Source organism: Vipera ursinii (genome assembly GCF_947247035.1).
Source record: "Vipera ursinii genome assembly, chromosome: 4".
NCBI lineage: Eukaryota > Metazoa > Chordata > Lepidosauria > Squamata > Viperidae > Vipera > Vipera ursinii.
In genome coordinates, this window is record NC_139514.1 from 63,866,136 (window position 1) to 63,880,288 (window position 14,153).

Sequence of the window (14,153 nt, forward strand, 5' to 3'; positions counted from 1 at the left end):
AAATAGGTGGCTTCTAAACTACCACATCTCCAACATTTAGACTGTAAATTAGGATACATGTTAGACAACTTATTGGGATCCAGATGCCATCTATAAAACATTTTATAAAAAATTTCTCTTAAGTTTTGAGCCTGAGTAAATTTAACATTTCTGACCCAAATTATCTCCCAAGTGTCCAACGAAATTGGTTCCTGAATATTTTGTGCCCACTTTATCATACAATCTTTAACTAATTCCATTTCCGAATCCAATTCAATTAAAGCATTATATATCCTCTTTATATGTGCACAATTTAAATCTCTAATTTGTTTTACTAAATTTTGATCTGTAATTGTGATGCCAACCTTTTGGTCTAACTTCCATCTAGCTTTCAATTGGGTATATTGAAACCAAGAGTAACTTATGTTTTCTTGTTTTAACTCATCTAATGATTTAAGTTGCCAATCATTCCCTTGCAATCTAAGTAGTTCCTTATAAGAAACCATATCCAAACTCACTCCCATAGATACGCCCTCTATCGCGTGTCCGGGAATTCCCCAAATAGGTATTTTATAATTTAACTTATAACAATACTTTTTCCAGACATGCAATAAAGCACTTCTAAGAATATGGGATTTAAAAGCCCTGTCCACCTTCTTATCGTAAAGCAAATATGCATGCCATCCATATACCAAATCCCATCCCTCAAGATGAAGTATTCTCTTATTAGTTAAATTAAGCCAATCACTAACCCATGTCAAGGTGACCGCATCATAATACAATTTCAAATTCGGCACCTTGAGTCCCCCTCTTTCCCTAGCATCTTGTAAAATCTTAAATTTAACTCTTGGTTTTTTCCCCGCCCAAATAAATTTATTAATACCCTTCTGCTATTGATCAAGGTTGGCATCCTTTTTCAATATAGGCATCATTTGAAACAAAAAGAGAAACTTTGGCAGAACATTCATTTTAACATCTGCAATCCTTCCCAGTAATGATAATTGTAATTTTTTTTCCAATTATTTAAATCCCTTTGTACCTTCAACCATAGTGTTTCATAATTATTCTTATACAATTTTATATTTGAAGCTGCAATATATACTCCTAAATATTTAACCTTTTTCACTATTTCAAAACCTGTTATTTTAGATAACATATCCCTTTCACTCATAGATAAATTCTTAGATAATATCTTAGTCTTATTACTATTCACCTTGAACCCAGAAACCTTATCATACTGAGTTATAATTTCCATCAAGTCTATAACCGACTGTAACGGTTGAGATACTGTCACAACCAAGTCATCAGCAAAAGCTCTCAATCTATAATCATTCTGTTTTATTTTAATTCCCTTTATCATAGAGGACTCTCGAATTTTAATTAATAAAATTTCTAATGTTAAAACAAACAATAATGGTGATAGGGGGCATCCCTGTCTTGTACCTTTTTCAATTTTAAAGGTCTCTGTTAGCCCCCCATTAACTATAATTTGTGCAGTTTGTTGTTGATATATAGCTTTAATAGCATGTAAAAAACCTTCTCCAATTAAAATTAAGAAGAATTTATTAGGTCATTGACTGTCTAAAAGATGGGAGGTAAAATTAATTAAGATATACATAAACTGAAGATTATTGATGAATGCTAGAAAGTTATTTTTCGTTTGATTGATAGAATAAGAATTGTGCTGGTTTGAATAGGAGACACTATATATCAAGGGGGAAAGAGAGGGAATTAGTTGTTGTAATATTGTGAGATCTGTATTGATGGTATTTAAATGCAATGGAATTATTGTACTCAGCCACCACGTTGCTTTTCAAATATGTGAATGTAATAGTAGAAAATTAATAAAAAAAATATTTTTTAAAAAAGAACCAAATGCTACCAACTTAGAGTAGTTTTTGTTTTCTATAAAATAGCAGCCTTTTCCCCCCTGCTTTTTCCAGGATCTATATGCAATTGGGAAGGATTCTTGCATACAAAGATACATAATTTGTCCTGTTTATAACACAGTGTGGACAATTATACAAGAATCACCAGCAACCATGAATAAAATATAACTTTATGAATGTAAAAATTTTACAATACAATCTAAATCTAGAGCCTTGGTGGAGCAGTGGGCTAATGCCTCCTTAAGTAACACCAGCTGCCTGCAATTAGTGCAGGTTCGCATCCCACCAGGCTCAAGGTTGACTCAGCCTTCCATCCTTCCGAGGTAGGTAAAATGAGGACCCAGATTGTTGGGGGCAATTAAGCTGACTTTGTAATAATGCCGCTTGGGGGGGTGTATGAAAGCCCTAATAATAAGCAGGCATATACATAGAATGAAGGCTACTGCTAAGCTTGTAAGCCGCCCTGAGTCTTCGGAGAAGGGCGGGATATAAATGGAATTAAAATAAAATAAATAAATAAATAAATATGTTTTGTACTACTTTAAAAGTCAAAATGGTTCAAACTGACTAGAGAAAATTGTTAATTGGATTAACTGGATTAACAGATGACTCCTAAAGTGGGGCTAGACTTGAAGGTAATTTCTTGCCATTTTATCCATTGAATAGTCACTTCGGGATCTTGTTAAGATTAACAGAAACTATTTCATAAGAAAGGCTTTTGTAATGCCAATTGCTTCTACGAAGTTGGCAAGTTTCAGGCTAAATTAGCTAACTTGCAATTACCTTAAAATGTTTCAACAAGCAAGGCTAATTGTTTTCAAGACTTTTAAGATCAAAGACCTATTGTTCATACTTCCTGGCATGTTGTGTCACAGCATATGTTATGCAGATAGACTGGTTCCAGAATGCTTTGAACGTATGTCAGAGCTTAGTAATAATACATGAAATAATGGCAGATCCTTTTTTGAAAACAATGCATTCTTATGCCTCAAGAAGATTAAACTTACAGAAATCATCTTGTGCTTTGTTTTGCTTTGAAGCAAACTGTTGCTCTGCCTCTGTTTTAAGATATTTGTTCATGGAGAATGACATTACTTGATCCACTCTTTGATGCATGTGTATGTGTGTGTGCATATGTATGTATATGTGCACACATACACAAAAACAAACATTAATGTATAGGAACAAATAGCTGGAGCCATACTGCTAACTTCACCTTTGATATGAAACAATTGGACCATCCTACTATTATTAGGACAAACCTTTGTTCCTTCTATTGGAAGAAAAGTCTTCGTCATGGTTCCATCCAAGCCAGGTATAAACAACATGGCGACTGCTTTAGGAAGATTACAGTTTATTGCAGAGGAAAGCCAGACAGAAAGATGGATCCAGCAGAAAAGGACTGAGCACATGTGAAGAGTGGGTTTTTATACCCCCCCCCAGACTCTTTTGTTTGGAGTTATTTCCTGTTTCAGGCTTCGTATTTCCTGTGTCACATATTCTGACCTGAGTCTGGGAGTGCCTTTCTGGTATTCTTGATGGTTGTGGGTCAATCCTATTATGTCCAAAGGTCATGTCCTGCTCTCCTGGGGCTGGAGTATGTAGATGTTAGGGCTTTATCTTCCTAAATTTCTAGCTCCAACCTTCTTGATGGCTTACATTTGCATGTCTATACTGTAGAACTAGTTTTCTGCTTGGGGGAAGGAGAGCTGAGACTATTAAGAAAACTGGGCATGTTTTCCTAGTTCTACAATATCTTTTTTAGGAAATATATTTTCCTGCCCTTTTAATATTTCCTTTTCTGGGGAGCTGACTTCCCTCACTTCTTAATTTAATTTTTTATTTTATGAGGAGATTTTTGTAGTTTTTAGTTGCTTTTTTAAAATAAGTTATTAATTTTAGTTTGACATTTATAAACTTAACTATACTTTTTCTTATTTTTGTCAGAGTAAAACAATCCTTTTATAATGTTATTTGTCTTAACAGCACAAGTAAGGCAGAAAGCTGAAATAGTTTAAAGTAACTTCTATTTAAAAATGTAGTGTTGTCCATTTATTATTTTACCTTAAACAACTTTCTAAACATATTGAATTAGCTTGGACCAAACCATATGAAAGATTAGAAAAGTTAAATGAGCCTTTTTTAATGACAAAAAATCAGGATAAAAAAATTAATATATAAATAATAGAAATCAACTGAGAAACTGTTTTAACTATAAATTCTTTTTCCGTTGTTTATTATTTGAAAAGAGATGACAAGAAAGCCTTGCAATTCCTAAAATATGTTTCTTCTGTTTTACTTGTATTATATTCAATTCATTAGATACAGGAAATGTAATCTTAGCTAGTAGACATTTGTTAAAACTGAAACAGTACATACATAGTGAAGTCCAAAGGAAATATTGGTAAGCTAGCCTAAAGCAGAACTAGGACTCACTGTCTCCAGGTTTCTAGCCTGATACTTTAACCACTACAGCAAAGTGGCTCTCTATTAATATTATTAGCTTAAAATTCCAGGTTTATTTTTCCAACTGTTGCTTGATACTAGTTATGAATAGTACTACATGTATATAGTTGTCATATACACTACCTATAAATTGATATTGACTAGATACTCACTGATTATACTAGATATGACTGACATTTATTGGATTTTAGCTGATTTTTTTTCCGTTCAGTTGTGCCCAATTCTTGGAAATGGCCTGGATAAGATCCTGCAGGATTCTTGACAAGTTTTTTCAGAAATTGTTGCCATTGCCTCCTTCCTAGAGAAAACAACTAGCCTAAGGACACCCAAATAAATTTGTGCCTAAGGCAGGACTAAAACTCATTGTCTCCTGCTTTCTAGCCTGATAAGTATCCATGCCAGTCCATTCCTTTGTACGTGTTCTCTCATCTCCAACAATTTTACTCTGAAGATGTTGGTAGTTGGCCAATGAAAGCTAGGTATATTAAACTGGTTAGTTTTCGACTCTATCCCGGTGTTCGAATATTCTTTTCTAATATTATCATGCCCAGGATTCATATTTTTAGTTTAATTAAACAGAATACACACACACACATACAGTATATAAAATTATCTGATTTAAAATGGTCCATTTCAGTCCAACTTATCACACATTTAGTGTTCCCATTTCAATTTTTGAAAGTTTACTCTGGTCCACTAAATGAGTGAAATAATGTGTGTGTGTATATATAAAATCTGTACATATTTTAGTGTTCTGCCTAATATCATTATGCATGTCAGTAATTAATGTATATTCATATATGACTTTCAGTTAAAGGTCATTTAAATTGCAACCTGATTACTTTGGCTTTTGCATCTCAGATTTTGAATATTATTTAGCTCTAATCCTTAAAATATGCTAAGCATTCAGTATAAGATAAAGCATCAAACCTATGTGTAAAATTTTTAAATTATACACAACACTTTAAAAATACTTTCATATTATATTTTTAAAAATTGTTTCTCTATGATCTTTGAGAAATTTTGTTTCTTTAAAAATTTGCCTATTTTCTCCAAGAATTTCTTGCGTTCTTTCTATACATATGTAATCTTAACCTGATTTAAATTCTTTGGCTCCCAACCACTTGACTCACGTCAACAACAGCCAAAAAAAACCCTCTTCAATTCCTGAAGTCTCTTCATAATGAACAGCTATCTGGTGTGTACGTGGGAAATTTCATTCTGTCTCGTTATCCAGAGAGATTTTATCCACAGAATTCATCATCTGGGTACCAATCTCAGGGATAACTAATCTGCCTTAGAGCCTCATTTGGAATCTGGTATTCCATCACTGTTTTTACTCTTCATTCTTTCAAAATGAATTTGAAGCTCATTACTGATCAACTTCACTTCTATCTTCCTGAACCTTCTTAAAACAGATAAAAGGTACTACAGGTAGTCCTTACAACCACAATTGAGCCAAAAGTTTCTATTGTTAAGCAACACATTGATTAAAATTCACTTAACCAAGCAACACATTGGTTAAGTGAATTTTAATCACATGATCACAGGGATGCTACAATGTGAAAAACAGTCATAAGTCACTTTTTTCAGTGCAGTTGTAACTTTAAAGAGTCATGAAATGAATGGTTGTAAGTCGAGGACAACCTGGTTTGAATCAATTTGTCTTTCCTCCAAGGAAAGACAAGGAATTAAATCAATGTGTTGTCCCTGAGCTTCTGTAGCTCCTAGAATAACAAAACTCTGTCTCTCTCTCTCTTTGGGAGTGGGGGATTATTTGGAATCAACAGGGAAATTACACAATATTGAAGTTAACACAGTAGCTGGTTTTCAAATATTTCTAATCAAAAACATTTTCTACCCAAAATAGACTCAAATGTGTATTTGATAAATGTTAACATATGTTAATTTTCTAAGACATAGACTTGAATATCATCTGTCAATTGGCAATGTGCTTATAAGAATGTCTCTGTATTGAATTCAGCACAATATCATGACATAATGATGAGGCTTCCAAGGAGATCAAGCCACCACCCAATTCCCAGTAGTGGAGCTGAATTCCATAGAATAATATCTAGCTACCAACATATCAATGAGATATGGAGGAAACCAATCATATGATGCCTCTTGCTAACCAACATCAGAAGGGTGTTTAATGAAGTTTTTCATTAAAAATGTAAAGTCATTTAAATTAATGTAAGTATTATTTGCAAAGAAACCACCCTACATGTATAAATTTGCATACTAATGCCAGTAGGTACATGTAATCACTGTTTTATGAATAATTACTATCAGTATTTTATTTGATTTCCTTTTGCTTTCATTGAATACGTAATTTAAGACATTATTTCAGGAGCCTAATAAAAAGACCACAAACCAGGAATGATAAATGTATTGGTCTTTAAGTTGTCACAAAAGTCTTTATTATTTTGGAAAGAAAGGAATTCAAGAATCTCACTGTCCCTATGCAGGATAAGAAATTCAAAATGATATCAATTTAGTAGCAGCAGAAGTCAGACCAAAAATTGCTTCACCTAAAGTCTATGACAAAATACTCTGTCATTGTGGATTGTACACTTGACAACAGACATTCTGTAGACTTTATTAATGCATTTTGTAACAGGAACAATAGCAACTACAAATGTACCTGTAGCAGTGAAGGTTAAAGAATTTACTGCCATAAAGATGGAACTGAAGATGAAGGTGAACAGCATGCCTTTTTAAAATTTGGAAGAAATTGCAATTGTTATAGCACTATCTCTCACATAGGCTATAATAATATAATAAATGGTAAAAATATGAAAAGTGGAGTGTAATCACTACAGGAAGTTAAGTATCCCCAGTTAGCTAGTTCTAAAGCGATTTTAAGAAATGTTTCATATCTTTTTAATCAAGAATTTATGCAAGTATTGCTTTGATTATGATCTTTTAAAAAATAAATAAAATAATATTTTATATTTCTGAATTAATTGAAGACTTTGTGGGGTAGAGGATGGGATTTTTTCCATTCAACAACTGATCCCAACTTCAAAGAGTCCCCTCTCTTATGGTATTTAGAAAAGTGGAGAAACCAATTTTTGTGAAGCTTTTATTCTTTAATTCCATAATGCAATGATTATTAGGGAGGGATATTGGCTACACACAGTCTCTAGGGATGCAATGGTATATATATATATATATATATACATACATACAGATACACATACACATACACACACACACACACACACATAACATTCTTTAGTTCTGACAGAATTCACTGACATTTTCAGCAATAACAGCATAATTTCAGATTTAATTTAATTTAATTTAATTTAATAATATTTGTATACTGCCCTTCTCCCTGAGGACTCAGGGCGGTTCACAGGGCAGAATAAAATACTAAATACAAACATTAAAAAGAGATTAAATGATTGCCCAAGTTAAAACAATTAGAATAAAATTCTAAAACACCAAGTTAAAATTAAGACACCAAAAATAAAAAACCCCACCAATCCCCATCAGGCTAGGCCGGCTTGAACAAACAGAAACGTCTTGAGATCGCGACGAAAGGAGCGAAGATCGGGCGCCATCCGGAGCTCTACCGGTAGCTGATTCCACAGCTCCGGGGCGCCCACAGAGAAGGATCTCCCCCTGGGGGCCACCAATCGACATTCTCTGATCGGTGGCACCCTGAGGAGGCCCTCTCTGTGGGAGCGCACAGGGCGCAGGGAGCTTGATGCCGGCAGCAGATGTTCCCTAAGGTACTCCGGCCCCATGCCATGGAGGGCTTTAAACACCGTTACCAGTACCTTGAATCTCACCCGGAAGACAACTGGCAACCAATGCAGCTCACGGAGCAGAGGTGTAACGTGGGAGTATCGGGAGACTCCCAACACAACTCTCGCGGCTGCATTCTGTACCAGTTGGAGCTTCCGGGTGGTCCTCAAGGGCAGCCCCATGTAGAGAGCGTTGCAGTAGTCCAGACGAGAGGACACGAGCGCATGAGTGACCGTGCACAAATCATCCCGGCTAAGATAGGGCCGCAACTGGCGCACCAGGCGAACCTGGGCGAAGGCCCCCCTAGCCACAGCTCCTATATGGTCTTCCAAGGTGAGCCGTGAATCTAGGAGGACTCCCAAGTTGCGAGCCCTATCTACGGGGGGTAATAGTTCACCCCCCATAGCCAGAGGTGGAATGTCCGAATAAACCCGGGATGAAGGTATGCAAAGCCACTCAGTCTTGTCGGGGTTGAGTTGAAGTCTGTTCCTCCCCATCCAGACCCGTACCGCCTCCAGGCAACGGGACATCAATTTCCATGCAATTTACTTATCTGTTCAGCAAAATGTTCCCCCTCATCAAACAGGCAAATTGTGACATGAAAATGGAAAGAAGAACTCAGCTCTATTTTATGCCATCTTTAAAGCAACTTTTTCAGAAAACCAGTGTCAGCATATCTTCCTCTGCCAACATTATTTGAGTCCTTCGGGAGAAGGGCGGTATAGAAATATTATTAAATTAAAATTAAATTAAATTATTTTTGACCTTGTCCATGTTTTGATATATACCAGTAGTAGAACTGATGATTCTGATCTTGTTTTGTATACATTTGTATAGTCGTCTAGTTAACTGTACCATTTCTTGTTCCTAGCAAAGATTCACAAAGCTTGGCTTATAAAGTTTGCATCTCTTTTTCCCCCAAAAAAAGTTATATGAAGGGCAACCGTGATTGAAGGACAACCCAATACAAGCACTGAACCTATTAATTCAAATTAAGCTTGTTAATTGAATTTTAATCATATTAGTATTACTAATATGTGCAAATATCCATTTGAAAGCCAGGTCACTACTCATCAATTTAATCCATGAGGATGGCTGTAAATTTATTGATCCACAACGTGGGAATCAATGAAAAAAATACATTATCTCAAATGTTACCCTGAAATTTGCAACTATGATCCAATCTTAGGTTACAGCTCCTAGTAAAAAAACAACAACCCTATCCCAGGTGTTTTAGAAGTATGTGTGTGTTTCCTTACATTGTATTCTTCTTCCAAATACTTTTAATATACAGTGATGAACAATATGAATGAATGAATTTTTCCAATCTTTTCTTTCAGCCACAAAACTGAAAGAGTGCTGTTCATGAAGACATTTTATAATGATAAAGATTTATCCTACTCTCCAAATCAAATTCAAGTGATTGAAAATCTTACTATATACTTTGTATATCTTGACATCACTTTTCTAGTGTCCCTGCTTCTTGATAATTGTCTGCTCTATGCATAGTGGGCATGGTAAAGTGTGTTTTACATGTCATAGTCCTACAAAGATTATAAATATATTTTAAAGGAATTTTTGATCCATTTACCAAGGTCTAATTCTAGACTTTCTAAAAGTTTCAACATATTGGTTTCCATACATTTAGAAATATTTTAAAACATATAAAGCCCAAAATATTTTATATAATCAATAGAAATCTCAAATCTCATCTCTTTACATAACTGTATTGATATATGAGCACCCAAATGAAGAAAACAAGATGTAATCCTATTTAACTTATAATCAGAACACTTTCTAAAATACTGTACAACATTTATAAAATTAGGCAAACAGGTAGAGTATTGCTCCAAATTTAACAAAATATTATCAACATAAAGAAATGATTTACAGTCAAATCCTGCCAATGCAATACCCTTAATATCTAAAGATTTCCTTTCCATGGTGGCCAGAGGTTCAAAACTGAAATCAAATGGCAAGGGCAGAAGTGATAGCTGTGTCAAGTACCATATTGTAATGAAAAAGAATCTGAGATAATTCATTTTGTTATAATTCTGGCACAAGGTTGTAAATAGTAAATCTCAATTGACTGGACAAAGTGCCATAGAAAGGAATGTCTGCAGTAATCATCACTTGCTTTAGAAATGTAAATTGGAACTAAATCAACGGCCTTTTCTGCACGTAAAGATACATACCTCAGAATACCATAAAATTTCTTTACACTTGTTGGGCAAAATTAATATTATTAAAATGAATGTTATTCCTCATATGCAGGGCTTTTTTGTCATAGAACGCTCAGAACGGAGTTCCGGCACCTTTTTTGGATGGAACCTTGTAGGGTAGGCAAAGCGGGTTGTATGACATGTGTGAGTTCCGGCACCTTTTTCTTTTACAAAAAAAGCACTGCTCATATGATTTATGTTCTTAGATGCATTCCTATGTTAATACTAAGTAATTAGTTACTTTGGATTGATATTTAGGAAATTTATTTGGGATAGTGGACCACCATGATTTTTCTTACCTAAGTTGAGATTACCATTTGAGCAAAGTGACTTATTTTTTCTGACTTGTAATATTTTATCAATGGAATGAAAATATAAATAAATATCATTCCTTATGAGCTATTATAAGGATCTTTTTCTTATATAAATATAATTATAAAGAAATGAAATTATATAAATATAAAGAAATGAGTTTTACAGGTTTAAGGTTTATTAAATTTATATGTCGCCCTTCTCCCTGAGGACTCAGGGCAGCTCACAACAATAAAAAGTTAAAAGATATAAATACAAAAATTAAAAGAGGATTAAACAATATAAGAAATAAGAACAATTTAAACCAATAAAAAACCAAATTTAAAAACCATGATCAGTCCAGGCCCGCTTGTTGGAATAACCAGGTCTTTAGGTCACGGTGGACGGACCGATGGTCAGGGGCCATCCGCAGCTCCGGGGGCAGTTTGTTCCAGAGGGTTGGTGCACCCACAGAGAAGGCTCTCCCCCTGGGAGTTGCCAGCCACCATTGCCTGGCCGATGGCACCCTGAGGAGGCCAACTCTGTGGGAGCAAACCGGGCGATGGGAGGTTGACATTGGCAGCAGGTGGTCTCGCAAGTACCCTGGGCCTGGGAGCCTGGATTTTATCAACTTTATCAACTTTTAATATTAATATTAAAAACTCTTAAAGTTCAGTTGGAGACAATATTGAATGAAGCAATAACAATATTGAATGAAGCAATAATAGTTTTGTAAATACCATCTTCATTTTTTGTAATGTGAACAAAAATCTTCAGATTTATTTTAGTAGCTTTGAGACATTTGCAGTTATCTTAAATGCATTTCTTTATTAAATGATCCTGACCCAGCAAAAGAGTAGCATTCTGAAAATCTGTAATTGTTTTTCATCCTGCATAGTTATTCAAACTCCTCCATTGAGCTACTGTGTTTGGGTAATTAATAGAAAAGAGCAGATTTTTATCAATGCCAGACTAAGTTCAATTATTATTATATTTGCTATCAAGACTTATTTCAGGGGGTTAAATAGATACTGATGCAGAGGCTCTGTTAGTGTGAGCACTGTGGTGGAATAAATTGTTCCTGTTCCATGTGGTTAATAGTTTTTAAGAATTACTGTTGTCGTCATATTGACCACTAGGATTACTGGTTTAATTCTCATTGGGAATTGTCAGACCTAATAGCCAGATGTTCTTCTCTGAAGTTCAAGCCCTCTACTAGGAATTAAATGTGCACTTTAGAAGACTATATACAATGCATTAGTTTTAGGAATTATCCAGGTCCTAGTGCTCAGTAGTTGCAGGAAGAGAGACTTAGGAAATATCTACCATAAAGGGATTCCCCACCCTCAAAAGTCTGAATGAGCATGGTGCCTCCTTGTGATCAGTGTACACAGGGTACACACTGGTTAAAAATAAATTACACTTCCCCAAGAGGGGCAATGGATGTTTATAACACCTTGTACACAGGCATGACGTAACATCTATATCTTTCTGCTTTGAGCTTAAGGGTAGGTGGATTGTATTTAGTGTACATACCATATAGTATTCTGAGACTTTATCATGGAAGCAGAGCATGAGTTCCTCTGTGGAACCGAAAGCTTCCCAGGGTCAAAAAGAAATGTAAAGTAATCTCAAGTTTGTTTTTTATCTTGTTTAATTTTTGTCAACACTTTGCAAACTTCTCCTTAGAAACTTCATGTTTAATTAAGTCACATGAGAACTGGCAGTGATTTTTTTTGTAAAAGAAAAAGGTGCCGGAACTCACACATGTCATACAACCCGCCTTGCCTACCCTACAAGGTTCCATCCAAAAAAGATGCCGGAACTCCGTTCTGAGCGTTCTATGAGAAAAAAAAGCCCTGAGAACTGGTATATCTATTACATACACATATATACACATAGTAGGCACACTTAGAGGAGGAATATCCAACTGAGGATCCTACAGGACAAAAAAAAAAGCAGGATCTGAAAAAAAATCAGCAGAATGAACTCACTGGTAGCAAAAATTGGTTGGTGGAGGATAGCTTGTCAAAGGTACTGGCATTCCAAGAAAGTTGGGATGGTAAAGAAAGTTTCATTTCCCTTTTCGTTCTCCTTTTGGCTAAAAGAAAACCCAAGAGGTGAAAGTAATGAAATTTTCTAACAAAATATGGATAAGGAATACTTGTGCAATCAGGAATAGACCAAGCAAGACAATTAAAAAATTGTAAAAAAAAATCCCTATAAATTATTGTATAGAAATTTTATTTTTTATTTATTTTATTTATTTTATTATATTTGTATACCGCCCATCTCCTGAAGGACTCAGGGCGGTGAACAGGGCACATACAGAGTACAAAAAAATTAAAAAAGAATTAAATAGGAGCCCGAGCTAAAACAATAGAATAATATAAAAATCCACAATAAAAACCCCAACACATCCCCCATCAGGCCAGGCCGGCTTGTTCAAATAGATAGGTCTTCAGACCGCGTCGGAAGGAGCAAAGGTCAGGTGCCATCTGGAGCTCAACCGGCAGCTGATTCCATAAAGCCAGGGCGCCCACAGAGAAGGCCCTCCCCCTGGGGGCCACCAGCCGACATTCTCTGACCGGAGGCACCCTGAGGAGGCCCTCTCTGTGGGAACGCACAGGGCGGAGGGAAGTTGATGCCAGCAGCAGGTGATCCCCGAGGTATATGACTGTATAATATGTTGAACTAAGGTCACTGTGTATTTTAGAACTATTTGTACAGGTTGTTTACCTAAAAGTACTATAATAATAAACATCACATAAATTTAGAGAAGATTGTGCATATAGAGAGCTCCTGATCCTTCATATCTTCACTTTTAAGCTATTTTTTTAATGATAAGCTAGCCATCATGATATCTGCTAAGGCTTTATTTGAAACAGTGCTTTATATTTCAGACAGAAAGGCTGGATATGACACTTATCTAAGCTCATTCAACATTTAGCAGTGTTATCTACCCCAGGATAGAGGATATAGAAACATATTGCACCATCAAAGAAAGGAAAGCAAGATCTAGTCTGATAATTAAGAGGAAAAGTGACTCAGTGTTGGATAAAGATTTAATGAACCCCCCAAATAAATTCATAAATTCATGAATTGAAAAAAGAAGCTACATTGTGTACTAACTACAAACGCACACGCATAACTTCCATCTGTAGGAAAGCAAGAGCTAAACAATTATTAGATAATCTATTCAGGAAGTTCAAATGAACCCATACAGGGCTATACCCAGGAGGGCACTTTTAAATATGCAGACATCTGTTGAGTTCAGCATGCAATAAGCTAGGTTGCCTACAGACAACTTACTACTTCTGATTTAAGCAGCTCCTTATAACATTATTTTTGCTTCCTGCCAGGGCCATGATTATAATAATTCTGCTCAGGTTTATGATAGCTGCATGTACATCTAACTAAAGGTTAACTCAAATTATTTCTTCCAGTGGTTAGTTTTATTGATGACCGTTAAAAGCTTGATACTAAGTTAAAAGTGGTATAATGTTAAGTCAAAAGCCATGCAGGAATGGAATGATAAGCAATTACA